The following is a 19,135-nucleotide window of genomic DNA, read 5'->3' as shown; positions in this document are numbered from 1 at the left end:
ATCACGTTAAAACCCGACGTGAAGCCGGTTAAGCAAAGACCTTATCGTCTCAACCCCAAGTATAAGGAGAAGGTCTGCTTAGAGTTATATAAGATGCTTGTAGTAGGCATCATTAAGCCAGTAGAATAATATGATTGGGTGAGCCTAGTGGTGGTACAAGAAAAGAAGCAAAAGGACAAAATAAGGATGCGTAGATCTCAGGAAGTTGAATGATGCTTACGTGCATGATCCTTTCCCGAATCCATTCACTTATGAGGTATTAGATAATGTAGGTGGCCATGAAGCATACTCTTTCACTGATGGGTTTTTGGGTACCATCAAATCAAAATCACACCTGAAGATAGAAGCAAGACAACCTTCACAACTGGATGGGGATGTTTTCAGTACACCGTAATGTCTTTCAGATTAAAGAATGTGCCTGCGATTTTTTTGCGTGTAGTCATTGTTGCATTCACTTCATTCATAAGTTTCTGGAGGTATACTTTGATGACTAGACTGTATTTGGTTTGGTAAAATGCCATGTGGCTAGTTTGTGATTAATGCTAGATACTTGTCGAAGGTACCGGATTGTGCTCAATCTAAAGAAATGTTTGTTTTGTGTTCCTTTTGGGACTTTGCTGGGTCATGTCATTTATAGACAGGCACTAATGGTAGATCCCACAAAGATCCCAGTGATACTTAACTTGGAGGCACCGAGGAGTGTGAAACAACTGCATGCAACATTGGCACATACTAGGTACTACAAGATGTTTATCAAGTGCTATGCCCAGACCACCACGCCTATGGAGAAGTTGTTGAAAAAATATCTCACATTATGTTGGAACAAGGACTGTCAGAAAATCTTGGATTTGCTGAAGGGAAAAATGGTCACCATGTCGATTTTAGTCTTCCTAGATTGGAAGGAGGAGTTTCATGTACATGTAGATGTGTCATGTATAGCACTGGGAGTAGTACTGACACAGGTCGATGGAGGAGAATTGAACCATCCAATAACGTTCGCAAGTAGGAGGTTATCCAAGGCTGAGAAGAGCTATTCCACCACTGAGAGCGAAGGATTATCCATTGTATACGCACTCTGAAATTTAGACACTATTTGTTGGGTGGACATTTTAAGATGTATACGGATCATTATGCGTTGAAATACTTGGTCAATAAGCCTGTGTTGAGGTGGAGAATCTGTAGGTGGTTGTTATTGTACCAGGAGTATGATTTTGAAGTTATTGTGAAGCCTAGACGACTGAACGTGGGTCCAGACCATCTGTCAGGCATCAAAATGGGGGAAGAGCCCACTAATTTGGAGAAGGGATTGCTTGATTCAAAACTCTTTGCAGTGCATGTTGCAGGTGGTCACTTTGCAGACATCATACACTTCCTCACGATAGGAACTCCCCCAGAAGGCTACACCATCCAGCAAAAAAAGGAGTTAGTGGGGCGCATGGCAAACTTTTCTGTCATTGTCGGACATCTTTACAAAATGGGGTCTGATGAAGTATTACAATGATATGTACTAGAGTTTGAAAGGAGAAGTATCCTTATAGACGCTCATGGGGGCACCGTGGGAGGGCATTACGTAGGAAGGGAGACTGCACAGAAGATTTTACACGCAGGATTGTGGTGGCCAACCCTCCATCAGGATTCAAAAGATTACTGCAAGGCATGTGACGTGTGTCAAAGGACTGGTAGGCCATCATGGAGAGATGAGTTGCCCCTAAACCCAAAAATTAAATTAAAACCTTTTGAGAAATGGGCCATAGATTTTGTGGGACCCATTCACCCCTGAGAAAAGAAGACGGGAGCGTGGTACATTACCACCGTGACTGAGTATTTGACTTGATGGGCAGAGGCACAACCTCTAAAGGACTACATAGGTGTGACCACTACAAGGTTTCTCTTTGAGTATGTACTTACACAATTTAGGTGTCCAAAGGTTTTGATGAGTGATTGTGGTACACACTTTCTGAATGAAATGTTCAGCGTGCTAGCGGAGGAATTTCAAGTGTATCATCAGAAAAGCATGCCTTATCACCCACAGGCTAATGGGATGGTGGAAGCATTCAATAAGGTACTGGAGAACACATTGACCAAGGTTTGCAACACTCATCGAAGTAATTGGGACATGCGCATACCCGCATTACTATGGGTCTATCGAACGACATGCAAAAAGTTGACTTGACAAACACCATTTAGTCTTGTATATGATGTTGAATCAGTGATACCCATGGAATACATTGTTCCTAGTCTACACATAGCAGCACTCACAGGTATGATGGATCATGGAGCCTTGGAAGAAAGGCTCGCAGCTTGCTGAGCTTGAGGAAGAAAGATTTATGGCTAGATTTCACCAACAGGTCCAAAAGCAGCATGAAAAAGCATGGCATGATCAACACATTAAACTATGCACCTTTAAGGTAAATGATCTAGTTTTGTTATATGACAGCAAGTTTGATAAATTTCCAGGTAAATTCAGAATGCACTGGCTAGGGCCCTATGTCATTAAGGAGATTACTGACGGTGGAGCAGTTTAGTTGGTTAAATTGATGAAGATCCCTTCCCAGGAAAGGTGAATGGCAGTAGATTAAAGCCATACACCGGTGATCCAACCATGTGACTATATAAAGGTAGCATAGCCTTACCAGTCTAGGCAGCTCAAAGGAGGCGCGATACTATAAACTACACTACTTTGGTTGGGGAACTGCGTGATTGGAGGATTGTGTGGAGCAAAGAGATGTCATAGGGTTCACAACACCACAGAGTGAGTTGCACTACATGGGGAGAAATCACGAAGGTCAGTTGGAAAGTGACTATTAAAGTAACTGTTCATAATTTGATGATAAGAATGCGGCCAAATGGAAAGGGCGGCTGGCATTTAAGACATAATTTATGGGTAAGATCCTTGGAAATATGTCGCTAATCTAGCATTAATGAACTGAATGTGGGGGGAACAATCGGATTTGAATTCAAAATGTCCTATGAATTATAGGTGGAGGCCCAATGAAAATCACTTGGAATTTTGAAAATTGAGTTGGTGCGCTCTTAGACGTGCATGATCTATGCATTCTTCGAAGAATTGCTTGACTACCAAGTGTTTGATCGATTTCTTGAGTCCAACTACAATTTCATACATGAGTTTATCCCAAGATCCGAAGCTATGGATGCCGAAGTAGTGGCAGCCGAGGGGGTTGTGCCGGAGGTTGTTATGGAGGTAGAGGGAGCTGCTCCAGAAGTTGCAGAGGTATTGCCTGAAGTCTCCAAGTCACCATGGACGCCTAGACTGAAGCCTACCCCGACCAAGGAGAGTGCGAAGGATAAGAAGGGAAAGTAGGTTGCGATACCGGTGCGTGCATTGCCTAGAAGAAACCCATAGAAGGACAAGCCCACTGCACAAGAAAAGGGAAAAACCATTAACTTGGAGCCAGAGGAGGAAGAAATTGAGGACATCCTGATGGATGATGAGGATTTGGGGGTGGAAGTGGAGGATGTTGAAGTCGAGGGTTCTGACCCTATCACTAAGTTGCCTGAATACATCCCTCTGCATAAAGGTAAGACCAAGGTATTAAAGGACATTGACGAAAGCAAGGTTTCCCTACACATGCCTCTACTTCCAGACGAGATTGTCTTTGAAGGACTGCACTTGGGGCAGGTTCCCCTCTTGAAACTAGAAGATTGGGACTTAGCTGACACTGATACATTCCTGCACTTGGTGACAAAAAACCACTGCACCACGTTGTTCACACAACCACTAAGATGACTACATTGGAACCATGGAAGTGGCTCAGGGGAGTAGACAAGGCAGGTCTGCACACCCATTACAGTATGTCATCAAGCAGCTATTATGCTTGGTGCACGATGGGTGTCTATGGATGGAGGAGCTGATACCCATCACCAACAGGTTGATCCATAGGATCATGCGGCTGCGCTATAGAGGGGAAAATCTGGCGAGCAAGCCCTAGTGGAGGCCATGAAGGAGAAATTCAAGATCGTGAAGAAGCCACGAGGCTATTCCATCTCGAGTTTCTACGACCTTGCGGTCAAGGTGGCCATGCATATCTTGGCAGGAAAAGTTATGCAGAAGTGTCGTACAGATGAAGTGCCAATACCGGTCATTTCTCTAGCAGCCCAATGCGCCAAAGGAGTCCATTTTAATTGGGCACGCTATCTCTGCGGTGAGTTCCTTGTGAACTGTTGCGAGGCACAAGAACTTAGCAAGACCTTCAGGCTTCCACTATGTGTGGCTCCCGGTGTCCATTGTGCTAGTAGACTAGGAGTTGCCAAAAAACAGTCAATTCCCCTCAGTCACATTAGACCTCCCAGAAGTAGTGAAGTACGCTTCACTATCGGTGACCAAGGATGCTCAACACATTAAGGATAACAAGATATTCTAGTTCTTAATGGAAATGAATATACACATGGATATCAATTGCAAACTGTGATTATCGCTTGCTGTGTTAGCCAAACTGCAGGAATATGTGGATTTCAAGGTAGAATTTCAGCGCATCATGATTAGGGCACGGAATTTCCCTGAGTAGAAGTGTCATGATTTGCCTTACTTAGCAATGGACGATGCAATTGATGCAGTTCTTGATCATTGGCCAGCAGAGTGGAGAACTTTCTCAGACTCGGTGGTGGGGTTGAGCAAGTCCACCACACAACACAAAAAAGAGGAGGCCAAGCTCAAGATGGCACAACTAGCCGAGAAGAGGAAGAAGGAGGATACTGACAAGGCCTAGGCAGAGTGCGATTCTGCACATTAGGCGAAAAATCATACAAGCGGAACAGAGCATGGCTCTGACAAAGGTGCAAGGTTGGCTTCGCCTGAAACAGAGGAAGAAACAGACAAGCAAACCGAGCAACATGGAGTGAACCTGTAGATGGTGTCATACCGCATCAAACATCCAAGAGAAAAAGAAAAAGTGGGGTTGTGGAAGAAATCCAAGGCCAGTGAGATGTCGTTGGACCCAATCACCCTAACAGAGGGAGATTTGAATGACATGGAGACGCGGTGTGGGATGTCACCGCGGAGGTATTGTAGCATTTAGAGCAGCAGCAGTAACAACTATTGGGGGCCATCTAGATGGGTTTGCATGAGTTGCATATCTGCGCATCATAGGCTGGTGTGATTTCCACCAACCTCATCATCAGTACTTCAGAAGCCGTTGAGATGTATTGTGCGAAGGACTCCTGAGTGATAGTGCTGCCAGATGGATTATTGACCACAGAAAATGAAGCTAAAAGGCCTGCTGTCAGTGCCCTCAAGGTAGTGGGGTTGAACTTGAGAGTGCTTCTTGGCGAGGCGCTCCATCTACTGCAGGATGGGGTGATCGTGGAGCTGAGGGCCCGTGAAAAGCACACTATGCCGGTGATCAACGAACAACAGATCAATAATGTGCAGCTGGCCCTATAGGGAGACTCTACCATCACCACTGTGATTAAGGTAACCGACTGAAACAAGTGCATAGTTCAAGTCGTGGAGGAAGCATGCCAAATGGTCCTAGAGTTGGCCATCCCTGAGGGAGAACCGGTCGAGGTGTGCGTTCTCAAGCTTGCTACAAGGGTGCGTGATGCTCGCATAGAGTTGGCTAAGGTTCAACTAGAGCTAAACCTATAGATTGCAGATTTGTAGTTGAAGGCCTAGCCTTCAACTCTGCCAGAAGTAAAGGAGCATCACGCAACCGCTGTCACAGAGGTGATAGCGGTAGTAGACAGTGCAGTAGAATACTACAAACGACTATTTGAATAGTTGTTTGAGGTCCTTACGAGTCTCCAAGAGGATCCTAATGTACAATGGCTAGAGATAGAGGCACGAGAACTACAACAGCAATATGATGAAGTAAAAGGTACAGCACACACTATAGCTCTCACACAGAGACTGGCGAAGCTGCAGGAGGCCAAAACATTGAAGGAACGAGTAGATGTAGCATAGCATAAAGAGGCAGTGCTAAAGGCGTGCTTGAAGCCCTTATTGGACGAAGATTATTTGGTCACGGCCTCCATTAAAGGCAAGATTGCTAGTCTGCAAGTGACTCAACAGAAGCTTCAGGCTGACGGTTCAAGACCAGTGACAAAACAGTTGGTTGAAGAAGTGAAGTAGGTGGTCGCGTAGTGCACCGCAGAGGTTGCCATCATACAAGTCAAGCTAGGAGGTCTTCGCGCCAAGATCTCCGCACCCGCAGAGTGACTCGAGGGTGAGTCACCATGTTTGTGTTGGGGGCCTGTTGGGAACGGGTTCCTCAAAGGGCAGTTTTGGGGCTAAAAGCCCATGTTTTGGGACAATTTTGTAATAAAATTGTAAAGTCTCTACATTTTGTGGTCATGGACTCATGGAGCGTGAAGGTGTCAAGAGTCATAAAGGGTTGTCTGCCCTTATTTTGTAGAGTGTCAAGTCAGTTGTAAAGATCTACCCATGGTCCATGGACCATGGGATTGTATAAAAAAGAGCTAAGTAAGTAAGCTCTAGTTAGTGAGAGGGGAAAAATAAGAAAGGACTGGAGTTTTGGTAGACAAGTCTAAGTGTTTTTGGGTCTTTGCATAGGTAGAGGCTCTACAGCTGAATGCGCAGAGGCCTAGGGTGGAAGTCCGCAGCTAAGTGCGCGGACCCCTGCAGCTGTGTGCCAGGGTGGTTAGACTCTGTATTAAACTAGAGGATATCAATAAAGAGAAGTATTCTAGAATTACTGTGTATTTAGTCTCTATTAATGCATCTGATTATATTGCATTTTGGGTTTAATTTATAATTTTTATTTGATGCGTGATTGTATGTGATTATATCTGTTAATTGAATGCAAGTAAAGATATCAGTTTACGTGATGCTAATTGTGATTGATTAGTAAGATAAGTAAAAGACTTGAGATAACTTGGGAACCTATACAATACATTGACATAGCTACGTGAAAGTATCTGCACCACGGGTTAGGTTTGCACGAAGGTCAATCGTGCACCTTCATGGAGGTACTGAAGGGCGGAATAAAGGGTATATTGACAGAGCCCTAAGGCTTAGCGACATGCATGAAAGTAGGGGCAGAGGGTATAAACCGACATCATGACCATCTCAGGGTATGAAAACTTGGTTCTAGCATCCCCCCATACTGCTTCGGGTCAGACTTCAGTCCGCGCTCCCTGGGATGATGATGAAAGGTCTAGTAGTGTGGGGATTTGTTTGGCTGAATAATGCTGAACCTGGGTCAGGGCCTACAAAACCAACATCTTCTTCGAGATCGTAAAACTCCTACGAAGACGATATGAGTGCTTTATTTTTTGGGACATTTTCTCGCTCTTGGATTGAAAAATACCTGTTTTATCTCCTTCACACTCGCAAAACATTTACAAAGTAGACATGAGAAGTTCTTTTATCTTTTTCCTCTCTCATTAAACTGAAAAAGTCATATCAAGTTTTCTTCATTTGACTCGTTAAAATTTGATGAAGATCTATTGAGTTTGTCTTCACGTGACTCATTAAAATTTTACGAAGAATATTGAGTTTACTTTATCCCCTCGTACTCATAACAAAATGAGGCAAACGTCTATTGAGCATAGGTTTATCACTTTATCCGGACTCAATAGAAAAACTTATGGGAAAGGAACAGTGTCAGGTATATTATTAAATCTTTGTCACTCTTGGTTATCAACTATGACAAAGGAACCCCACTAGAGTTTCTCTTTAAGATATTTTTAGACTCTCTAAATATGAAAAGACCACCAAGTTTACTCGTCTGGACTTGTTAAAATTAATCAGATGGGGAAAAATTGGACAACATAGTGGCTCTATGTCTATATTCATAAATCCTTTTTGGCAGCAGTCATTCCCTTGAACATGGAACTCCCTCAACAAACCTCCCTTTTTTCTAGCCTCTCAGATGAGCCTTACCATCTTATGATTTTAGCTTATATACTTTGATTTTCCCGCATCGCTTTATCCTAACACTCTTTCGTGTTCATGAGGCTAAGGCTATTTGGTAAACATTTGTGTCATGCCTTCTATTGTTCAAGGGATTCCTTTATCCTCTGCTTCCTGTATCAACCATCGCTCATATACTTCCATCATGCCCTCCATCTATTTGACCCATTGCTCAAAATTTATCTTCAAAAATAATCATTCTTGTCCCATTTCATGTCAACTGATGTCAGACACATTATTGCCTACCTTTCGACAGGTCTCTTCCTATTGACTTTAACACTCTATCTAGGAAGCAGATCCAAAAACATATAAGTACCCTAGAACTTGCAGCCATTAGTGGCAGGTTACCTTGTGTTTAATTGGGGGTTTTAATTACTAGCTCCCAGTTGAATGATTCTATGAGTTTTTGATGACAACATCATTCTTCACACTCGCCAGATTGTATTGTGAATCTTGGAGACCATCATCATTATCAGTGGCCATCCTCGTGTTTGTTAACAATTTTCGTCATTGATGAGTAATCAGACGATTTCTCACATGCTTGACATCAACTCCTTTATTGACATGTGTAGAAATACGTTGTTCAGATAAAGCAGCGACCAAGAGCTTGGTTAGAGTCTTGCCTACTTTAACCTTGTTTCCTCTGCCAAGCTACGTACATCGTTTTTAGAGATAACTTGTTAGGATGATCATATTATGACACAGTTACACATTGTTCTTATCGATGGACATGATCGTGATACCTCTTATTGAGAAATCACTCTAACAGAGTTAATGAGCATGGGAATGCCCAACTCAGGACATGATTTTAGATTTGTAACATATGTGGTTTGTATCAAATTTCTCGTAGTCCCAAAGCTCTGATCCTCTCTCTCTTTTTTCAAAAAAATTATAAAGTATTATGGTCATTGTCTTCATCTCTGACCTAACACATTAGGGGTCACATTTTATACAAGAAAATTACCTCCTCATCAGCTCAGAGGTGAAAGATATACTGGTTAAATACATGACCTAGTTCACATGCATATTTGCCAAGGTAACACTCCCCAAGAACTAGCAAGAAGAGTTAGCATGCTCCCTATGCATGATCCAAGGGCATTAGTCCCTAGGTTAACTGATTATTTTTCCCAAGTTATAGTGTTACCCAAGTTTTGTGATATTTTGGAGGTTAAAGAGCGGGTTGACTGACTGGCATTCCACTTTTCACTCAAATGTCAACCCAAAAAGTAGGAAACATCTACCTTCGACCTGTCTAAAGATATTTCTATTCCTAATGGAGTCTAATGAAAAGGGAAAGAGAAATAAAGAAAGGAAACATCCTAAATTTTTCCTTAGGGAACTAATGAGGGAGCTGGCAAGGATAAGCCTCTCGTCATCTATATATTGGAGGCTTTGGCATTCTGAAAGAGGTCAAAGGATTGTCAATTGATTGTCGAAACTTTGTATGAGATATAGTTGCTTTGCTACCAAGAGGTTAAGAAGAGAGAGAGAGAAAGGAGCTAGAGGATTAAGGGAAGCTTGATTCACCAGATGGTTGTAATCATTCTTTCCTATCTAATAATATAGACTTGTTGTTCTGTTGTCTACTCGATGGTGCCAATGTCGTGTTTATTTACATGTTGATTTAACACCATTGTTTATGAGTAGCTTAGATGCATGTAATTTTCATATCTTTATGTATTAATGTTTTGATTATCAGAGTTTATATGTTGTAGTATTACTCTCTATCTTGTTTATATGAAGGTGTTGATCTAGGAGCTAGAAAAGGGGTCTTTTGCTCTACTACATTAGGTTCTCTAGAAAGCCTACATCAAGATATTTGGTAATCTCTCCTTTCCTGCTTTGAATATCATGCATTAATTTAATATGTATATGCTTATTTGTGCCAGCTGCAGTTAATCTAAATGATTTGCCTTGGATCTCAAGAAGATCCTTGAGGGTATTCCAACCACAACCACCCATGCATTAATCCCTATATCATGAAGTCCCCTGCTCTAGGGTTTAGTGTTGTTAAAAAAATTTCTTGGTTCCTTTATTTCTGCCTTTGGACTTAGTATTGAGTGTTTATCGGTTTACCTCTCCTCTGTTGATGTGTGATATAACAATGTTTGGTATTGACATTTGAAAATTTAAAATCCAAAAGGGCGTTAATACTCCAGTTGTCAGCGTTTATGTTACAAATGTAAAAACTGGCACTTATGTTCCTGTTGTCAATGCATTATATTTTAAAAATTTACAATAGGAACTGATAATCCATCTGTTAGCGCATTTTATTCAACATTTTACAATTGGTGCTGGCAATCCCATAGTCAGCGCCTTAATTTTTTCCGAATAATAATAAAAAATCGCATTTCCAAACATAAACCTATGAAGAAAAACTGAGATAACAGTTGCCACAATTTTCATAACGTGGTTTCCATGTGTTGTAATGTGTCATTTCAACTATCACACTTAGAAATAAGTGTCTCTTTGATGTTGTTTTAAGGTGTGACCATTTTTCATGAGTCATGTGCATTCCATTGGTTTGTATTGTTGGCATTTATGTGTGTGACCTATGATTGAGTTGTGTTAGGATGCATTTCTTTGTCTCGCTATGTTGTTCCCACACTTAGCCATTGTGAGAGCTCTTCTTGGTCCTTCAGCCCAGTGCAAGTTCTAAAGGCATTAATCCTCTTCCTATGTGATAAGCACAACTTATTCATGAGCCTCATCAACGTATCTTTCCTCCCATAACTATACACTAAGTCTTTTCTAAGGTCTCTTCTCTCTCACATTGCATTAGTACTTCATAAGGATAAGCCACCTAGCCATGTACTACCTCACTCAGTGAAAAGCACATTCTATATGAACAAGTTGTCATTGTTGGAGAGAAATGTGCCCTCCCAATGAGGCACACTTCAAAAAAATGAAGCAAACCTCAAATGCTCAATAACAAAATGCACTTTGGAAGAAACAAGTCCTTCTCTCATATAAAAAGCACACTCTGGATAAACAAGGATCTCATTGCCCTGAAAAATGCACTCTATGAGCCTGAGCGCACTTTAGAACGATAAGTGCGCTCCTCCATCTCAAAGAACTGCACCCTCCACGAGCGCACAACACACTCATGAATCACGAAGCCTTAAAGTGCATGGAAAAATCACAAATTGTGCAGCTTCATCCTTCCATTTGAGTGCATGGAGCATTCATGAAGCCTAAATCTTGAGCACACTCCTTCAACACAAAGAATTGTGCCCTCCTTGAGTGCATAAGGACATCCTGAAAGCTTGAGTGTTTTTCTTTCATCTCCTTGGTGTGTGCCCTTGCACCCTCTTATTCACTTTGAGAACATTAACACACCTTGAAGGCCTGAATTCCTTAAACCTCACTCCTTCACCTCTTCAAAGTGTACCCTTATGCTTTCTTAGTCTTTTTGAGCGCATGAGCGCACCTTGAAGACCTGATGGCCTAAAGCCTCACTTCTTTGTCTCTTCGAAATGTGTCGTTGCGCCCTTAGTTTTCTCTCTCTCTCTTTCTTGAGCACAGAAACGCACCTAGAACGCCTCTTGTGAGCCTTGTTGAGTTTAACTGTTCCCTCCTGATCAAGACTTCTTCTTTTAACCCTCTCACATGCCTATCATGAGTTGATCGTTCCATGAGCTAGGGACTGATAGAATAGATGTTTTAAGAATTATTTTTCCTTACAATGAATGATCTTAATTAGCATGATTACTATATCATCACGAAAAGGTGATGCTCAAGGAAGATTATAAATAATATGAACAAAGAACACTTATAAAGAAGAATCACAATGAAGAACAATCGTGAAGACATGAAGCAAATCATGGACCAAGACATAAAGAAGACATTGCATGATGACTCAAAGGATTCGATAGTGATCAAAGACCCTTTGGAAGGTGAATATGAGAAACAAAGTGCATATTTCATGAAGATGAAGTAAATATCATCTCTATCATCAAGAATGCTAGATAAAGTAGCAAGAAATATAGCTTGGCATTGCCACCTCATCATGAAGTCTATGTCATCATTTTCAAGTTGTAACTTGTATAAGGTCACCTTAATAGTCAATATGTGTCCATGTTTTGTGCCACATCATCATGTAGAATGTAATGATGTATCTTCAATAAAAGGACAAAATGCAATATGTGGAAGTCCAAGAATAATATGTGTAATATGAAAAGTCACTTAGTCATATATGGACAAAATGTCTTTAGTAGAAGTCCAAAAGTCATTAGAAGTTCACGAATTGTTTAGAAGTCCAAAGGACACATTAGAAGTCCAAAAGTCACGAGGGTAATTTAAGAGTCATGAGGATATGAAAACTCATTACCCTTATTATAAAAGAAACCTCATAACTGGAGCAAATGGATTTCGGAGGCTTAAGCTTTGGAGAGCTAGTCTTGGCTTCTTTACATGGCATAAGAGAGAAAACTATTATTTGGAGAAGAAACAATTGACTTAATGTTCCACTATTGGAACTAGTGTCTCATCATTGTAACTTTTTATTTAGATATATCACCTTATAATTGAAGCTCGATGAGCCGACACTTTTTCATGTATGTATTGTGAATGTCTTAGGACTATTCTTTGGATTTTTTTCCATATATGCTTCTTTCACATGTACTAAGGAAATTGAACAATTTCGGTGGCCTCGGTACTTCTCTTGTTGAAGGCATGTTGTATATGGTTAAATGATCATTGTGTTTAAGTAAACTATTTCACTAGATAAGTAATGAATATTTCTTTGCTCATGTTTCTCTCTTAGGCTGATAATATTACTTCCTTCTAGAGGCTCACTTATCTCCCCCCTTCGTGAAAGCCTCCTTTTACACATTACAATCAGTGTTTCACAATGTCAACCTACTTGCATGTTCGAGGGTTATAATATCATCTCTTATGTTATTGATTTAAACCAAGGAAAACCTTATGGTTACAGTGGTCGGGTCGATACTTTCGATGGGGCTCCTACTCCAAATAGTGGGAGGTATAATTGGGACTTCACATCAGGGAGACTTCCTATATTTTCGTGGTATCTAGAACTGTCAACAAGACCATATCATGACAATCCTCACTTTTGCGATTTGGAGTCTAAAAAATTTTCAAGCTCATTTCAAGAACTAAAAAACTATTTCTAGGCTAAATAGGTTGTGAAAAATTTCCCATCCTCTGAAAACTAACAGTCTACACATTGAGATATTTACAATGATCATAATATAACCTTGATTATAGTTTGTATTAGGAAGTTATGTCTCCCACAAGTTGACCCATGTTGTCAACCACCATGATACTAAGTGGATGACATAGTAGCTCCCATTTCTAATTCATGCAAATATTAATCGGATGTTTAGTTTGAATAAAATTCGACAAGGTAAGAAAATATAACCCTAATTAGAGTAGAGGAATGTAAATACCATAAACATAGATGGATACTAGGTCTTGTTAAACATTGGTCCATTAATAAAGGAAGGGTTTAACTCTTACTATAATGCTTGCTATTCCATAGTGGAGAAGAGAATTTTGGAGTGGGACATTATATGTAACATACCTACCTAGTCCCTTAATGCTTGATTAAGGATGTTGGGTGCCAAATTTTTTATTTTTAAATTCAACTCAAAACTCTTTTCAAATATTACCATCACCTACTACTCATTTAGATCTTTTTGATGATACAAACTTTATTGGAAATAGAGTCTAGATTATCAAGATATGACCATTTGGATATTTTCATCCTTGGAACCTATTGATCGGCAAAAATGAGCTTTCAACATTTTAAGGAAGATCACCCGATTAGGAACTTAAAATAGTTCCTTTTCCATTGAAATGGTTGTTTCGACTGGTTCAATTGGGTCCAATTACCCTCTCCCTATCTCTACTATATTAAAGTATGACTTTCACCTACCAATAGAGAAGAGGCATCAGATCAACTCCTCTTGCTGATCAAGTGAAAAAGTGATCCTTAAGTTGAGTTTTTGGTTCAACCAAACCACCACTAAGATTTTGTCTCTATAAGAAGAGGACTTATAGAAATGTGGTCTTTAAACTAAATGAAAATATAACTCTATATTCCCTAAGGCTATCTCAATTGGATGAAGGATTAGTCCTCCATGCAACCAAGAGAAAGGCTAATAATAATTGGGATTTTAGCAAGAAATGCTTATGATGAATATCTCGTTAAAGAAATAGTTCATTTAACTGACATTATAATTTTTTATCATGCTATGTTTAAGAGATAAATTAATCATAACAGGTGAATCACTAACATTAGGAAGTAGTTCACATAATGTTAATGAAAACAAAAAATAATGAACCAATAGAATTAGGAATTAGTTCACATAACATTATTGGTTATTAAAGTAGGATAAGGTAGCAGATTTGTGAGTAAATAGTTAGTCAGAAATCTGATCTTAATAAGTAGTGGCAAGGGATAAATGATAACATATTTATGTACTGAATATCAGATAGCTAACCTACAATAAAAGAATAAATAATGATAGTAGTGCATAATATAAATTCCATAGGCATAATTCTACTACCAAAAAGGAATGCAATTTGTTATTGAAAATAATAGTATCTTTATACAAACTAATCAAACCTCTTCTCCTGCTCAATACAATATTTGATCTTCAGCAAGCCACCTCCAAGTCGTGAACGTTGTTGATAGAAACAACAACTACAATAGTGCAAACACTGCTTCTCTTTACATAGCTCAAAATTTAAAGAGAGAAAACCCCAATCACATAGAGTCAAAGATCTATGAAAGAATATCCTATTCTAATAATGCCCCTATATTCTATTATCTACTCTATCTCATGCATTTTTCCAATTCCTAGACTAATACAAGAAGTCATATTTATATAGGGAGAAATAATAACAATCCCCCCATATCTCTTAACAATAAAGTTTATTAAAAGAATGTAGATCTCGAGGTTATGCTTTTGTTGGAGGTTTGGTTGAATATAGATTGCCATGGTTAAGAAAATGCCTCACTTGGTTAACATTCTAATAAGGTTGTACAACTTGCTTGGAACTGATAGGTGGAGTTCACAGGCATGGTGATATTTGAATAACAACTACAACAAGACCTTCCCATTTTAAGTTTGCTTTGTACCCCATGGAGGATTTTGTTTGAGAATGTTGATTAGATGTGTTAACTCTCATCAGCTCTATATGCCTCCCTGTTATAATAGAAAACATAGTTAATCTATTATAATGAGCTTTTATTAAAATGGTAGAAATATAAATCAAACTATAAAATGGGTTAAACTATTCTTATGCCGACATACCTTTTTAAATTAATTAAGTGGATTTTTACTTAATGAAAAAGAGGCTGTATAGAATAGTGACAAGTGAAAAGAGCTAAATGGTATCAGTGGTAAGCTCATCAGGACCTTTGCAATGAGACAAAATGAAATAAATGCGATATTAGGTGGCTTCGATATGGAGCGGATGCGATATCATATTGAACTCGCTTTAATAACTTTATCGAGTCCATTATATTGGAGCCTTGTATGAGAGATTTGATATGAAAGGTTTTACAATTGTTACCATTTAAAAGTTCTAATATAGAGCCAGATGTGATATTTTGATTAGACTATCATTAATACGCATATCAGGTTTGGATATCAGAGCCTGGCAGACATTCGGAGTTGGAGGGGGAGGCACATTGGAATAGATGTGATGGAGAGATTATCAGAGATCAAAGCGGGAGATTAAATCTCTATCAGAGATTAGATATTGGAGAGAGAGTGTTGTATCATCATATCAGTGAGATTGGAATATCAGAATATCAACGAGGAACACCATGGTGTTATCATAATTTTTTAAATGTGTCTCGAAAGAAAATCTCTAATATGCACTAGCTCCAATATGCGGGAGCGGAAACAATGTCATGGAATGTGGGTCCTCCAACAACCTCTTTATTATATAGTTCCTGAAGTTATATGGCCAATATATTCATTTGATTATTGAAAAGATCCACTTTATGAATTGGACATTGAATAGCAGGGATTTCAAATGAATTCCTTTGGTATCAAAGCTCTGATATTAGATTTGATATATGCATTCTTTTCAATAGGTCTTTCTTCAATTTTATCAATAAGATAATTCATAATATAAAAGCCACTTTGTAATATAAGACTTGGTCTTGGTCCCAAGGACTATGTATAAATTATAAATTAATATTTGCAATTGAAAATTAATTATTTATAAATAAATAAATTTATAAAACAAAAATAATGTACAATTTATACATTTTAATAGGCCAAGGCAACGAAAAATATCCAATCTTCAATTAGGTTCCATTTACAAACAAAACAACCAAATAAGATTAAAAAGTTATGATAAGAATATAGGAACATATTGAACTCATTGAAGCAATATAAATTCTCAAAATCAGATAGTAGTATGACTAACAATTCAATCAAGTGGATAATTGAGGGGGAGTTGTGTTTTTACCACAACAATGGTGACACACTAGGAAGAAACAATTATTTTTGGAAAAACAGTGAAACTCTAAGAAGGAGAAATAAGGTTAAATCAATCAAAGTGTTAGGATTCAGATTTTCAATGAAATCCCAATAACGAATAATAGAGTTTTATCATTTTGTATATCACCAAAATTGATTATAAGAGTCATGTTTGACAACAATTATTTAATTGATAACAACTTAAACTTAAATAACAAAAGCTTATCATTGTATTTAGTACCAAATATGAAATCTCGTTGTCATAGGTAGAGCCACTACTGCTAGTAGGCATCCATAGCCTCGATAGGGTTACCTCTTAGCCCAAGGAAAATTCAGTATCCCATCTATTGCTTGATATTTCAGAGGAAATATATTTCTATTTTTTATTAATTTACTATGAAATCCATTGTCCTAGCTTGGTGACCAGATTTTGACAATGCTATTCACAAATATTGATAGTAATGAACAAGCCAACTTGTGATGAGACCTCTTGTCATACAACAAGTTGTTGTAAGCCATTATCTTGGCATGGTAACTAGATATGATAATGTCACTACGATCAATGCTCATGATCATCATAGGCTATCTCTATAAGGATACCCCCTATCTTACATATGTTACATACAATTTATTGGACCCTCTGACGATTTTAACATAGATGGGGAGACAAATCCTCTCCTTAAGAGATTGGGATGTCATACAAGAGTGATAAAATACTAAACCATTTCTTTTTCCTTTGTTATTTTAGGAGCTATTTATGATAAAGGTTGTTGTAAAACAAGATTATCTTTTATGTTATAAAGTTAGAGATTATCATAATGATAAGGAAAGAAAATATAATAAGAGTTTCAAATATGAATATGAAAGAAAGAAATTTGATAATTATCCTAATGTTCTTCCTTTTGCTAATGAATTTTATTAAATGAGAGTAAACAAATTTCCGATGTATCAGACCAAAGGTGGGCGTGTAGGTACTTCCCAACTAGAAGGTTGTTAATATTACCAAAATCACACTCAAAAGGATTTGGAAAAGAGAATGATGTTGTGAAGTTAGAACCAAGAGCAGGATTAAAGAAGCATACAATCCAAACCAACATAGAAATAAAAGTAAAACACTACAAGCAAAATCATGAAGTCAACATGACTCAAACAAGATAAAACCAATATTAAAATGTTATCTTGTGAAATGAGTTTCTTATTCTTGATTTTGTTAAAACCTAACTAATGAAGGGTTGTGATTAAAAAATTGCATTTGAGAGCTTAACAAGGTTTTATTTCCTTAATCAAGACTTTCTTTAAAAACATATCTCGAAAATGATAAGGAAAATTAAAAGTTAAAGAAAAATCCTTGAGTAAGGCTTGAACAATGCCCAATTTAGAATTTATGTTTATCACCATTTTCTTATTCACAGAAGCTAGATCAAAACAAAACCTACAAAAAGAAAAAAATATATATATTAAAAAAACTAAAGTAGAAAAGAACAAACTGAAATAAAAACAATAGTGGATGATAATAAAAATGCAAATGCATACCTGAAAGAATTTGATAAGAAGTTTACCTCATTATTCTTCATCATCTTCCATGTATTTTCTTAAGAATGTTTAAAATCATATTTTTATTCAATCTACAAAATATTAACAAAAATAAATCTAATCTATTCCTAATCCTAATCTAAAAGGTAGATTAAGACTAGGTAAGATCAAACTTCCAGTGAAACCATTTAAGTTCTTTATCTGTTGCATGCATACAAATAAAAAATGTCAGCAAAAATAAAACTGTAGTTGAAACATTAAAACAAAAATGAAACACACTACATACTTTTATAATTGAAAAAATGAAAATAAAATTATTTACAAAATACGTCCCTTGAAACTCTTCCAAATATTAATCTATAGGATCATCAAGATAAGGATGTGGTTCAGATTTTTGAAAAGAATTCAAAGAAAGAGGAAACAACAAAGCAATATTAAATGTTAAATCTTTTCAAATGAAAGGTTGTTGTAAAGAAAAAAGAAAAAGAAAAAATATTCTTTTCAAAATAATCAAGTGGATAGCAATGAGAAAGATTTATGAAAATAATGCATAGCTGGTCAAAATGTATAGATGTACTCTCAAGTGTTATCATTCATGTAAAATGCATTTGGAAATCTAAAATCAATTGTCCAATCATAAGATAGAACCTCAACTTAAGAAGAAATTGAAATAGATTATTGAAATTTTGAAATTGATTATTGCATGTACTAATTAATGCATTTGATGAGAGTGTGGAACTTTGTTTCTCAAGATGCCAACGTAGTATGTGCACAAAATCAAAAATAAAATTGAACAAAGAAAGAAATTGAAAAGAATGAGAGAAAGGTAATTTGTAATATACATCTATGTTACAAATTATGTTACAACATAGTGGAAGTTTGTTTATAGATATTTCCTTTTTACAATTGATTATGAATTTAAAATCATTATTATCCTCAAGATTAAAACTGTAAGAAGGTACATTATCATTTAATGATTGAGAAATCGAAGTTGATTTGTAATCATTGAAAACATTTTGACTATGAGAGAAAGTGTTTGAATTGTTATCTTTTTCACTTTCAAAAACAGATTCATTTGAGGATTGGGAATCAATTAAAACAATATTTGAAGATGAAGAAGAACCAAGTTCAATATTTTCATTGTCATAAATAACTTTATTAGTGTCTTCCTTGGTATGTGATTCTTCATTAGAATTACAAGGAAGATAAATTAAATACTTAAAACAACTTGTTAATTGATCTTCAT

The sequence above is a fragment of the Pinus tabuliformis genome, chromosome 8 (assembly GCF_031772625.1).
Source record: "Pinus tabuliformis cultivar Carrire ecotype Pingquan chromosome 8, CPIR1, whole genome shotgun sequence".
Lineage (NCBI taxonomy): Eukaryota > Viridiplantae > Streptophyta > Pinopsida > Pinales > Pinaceae > Pinus > Pinus tabuliformis.
This window is presented reverse-complemented; position numbering follows the sequence as displayed.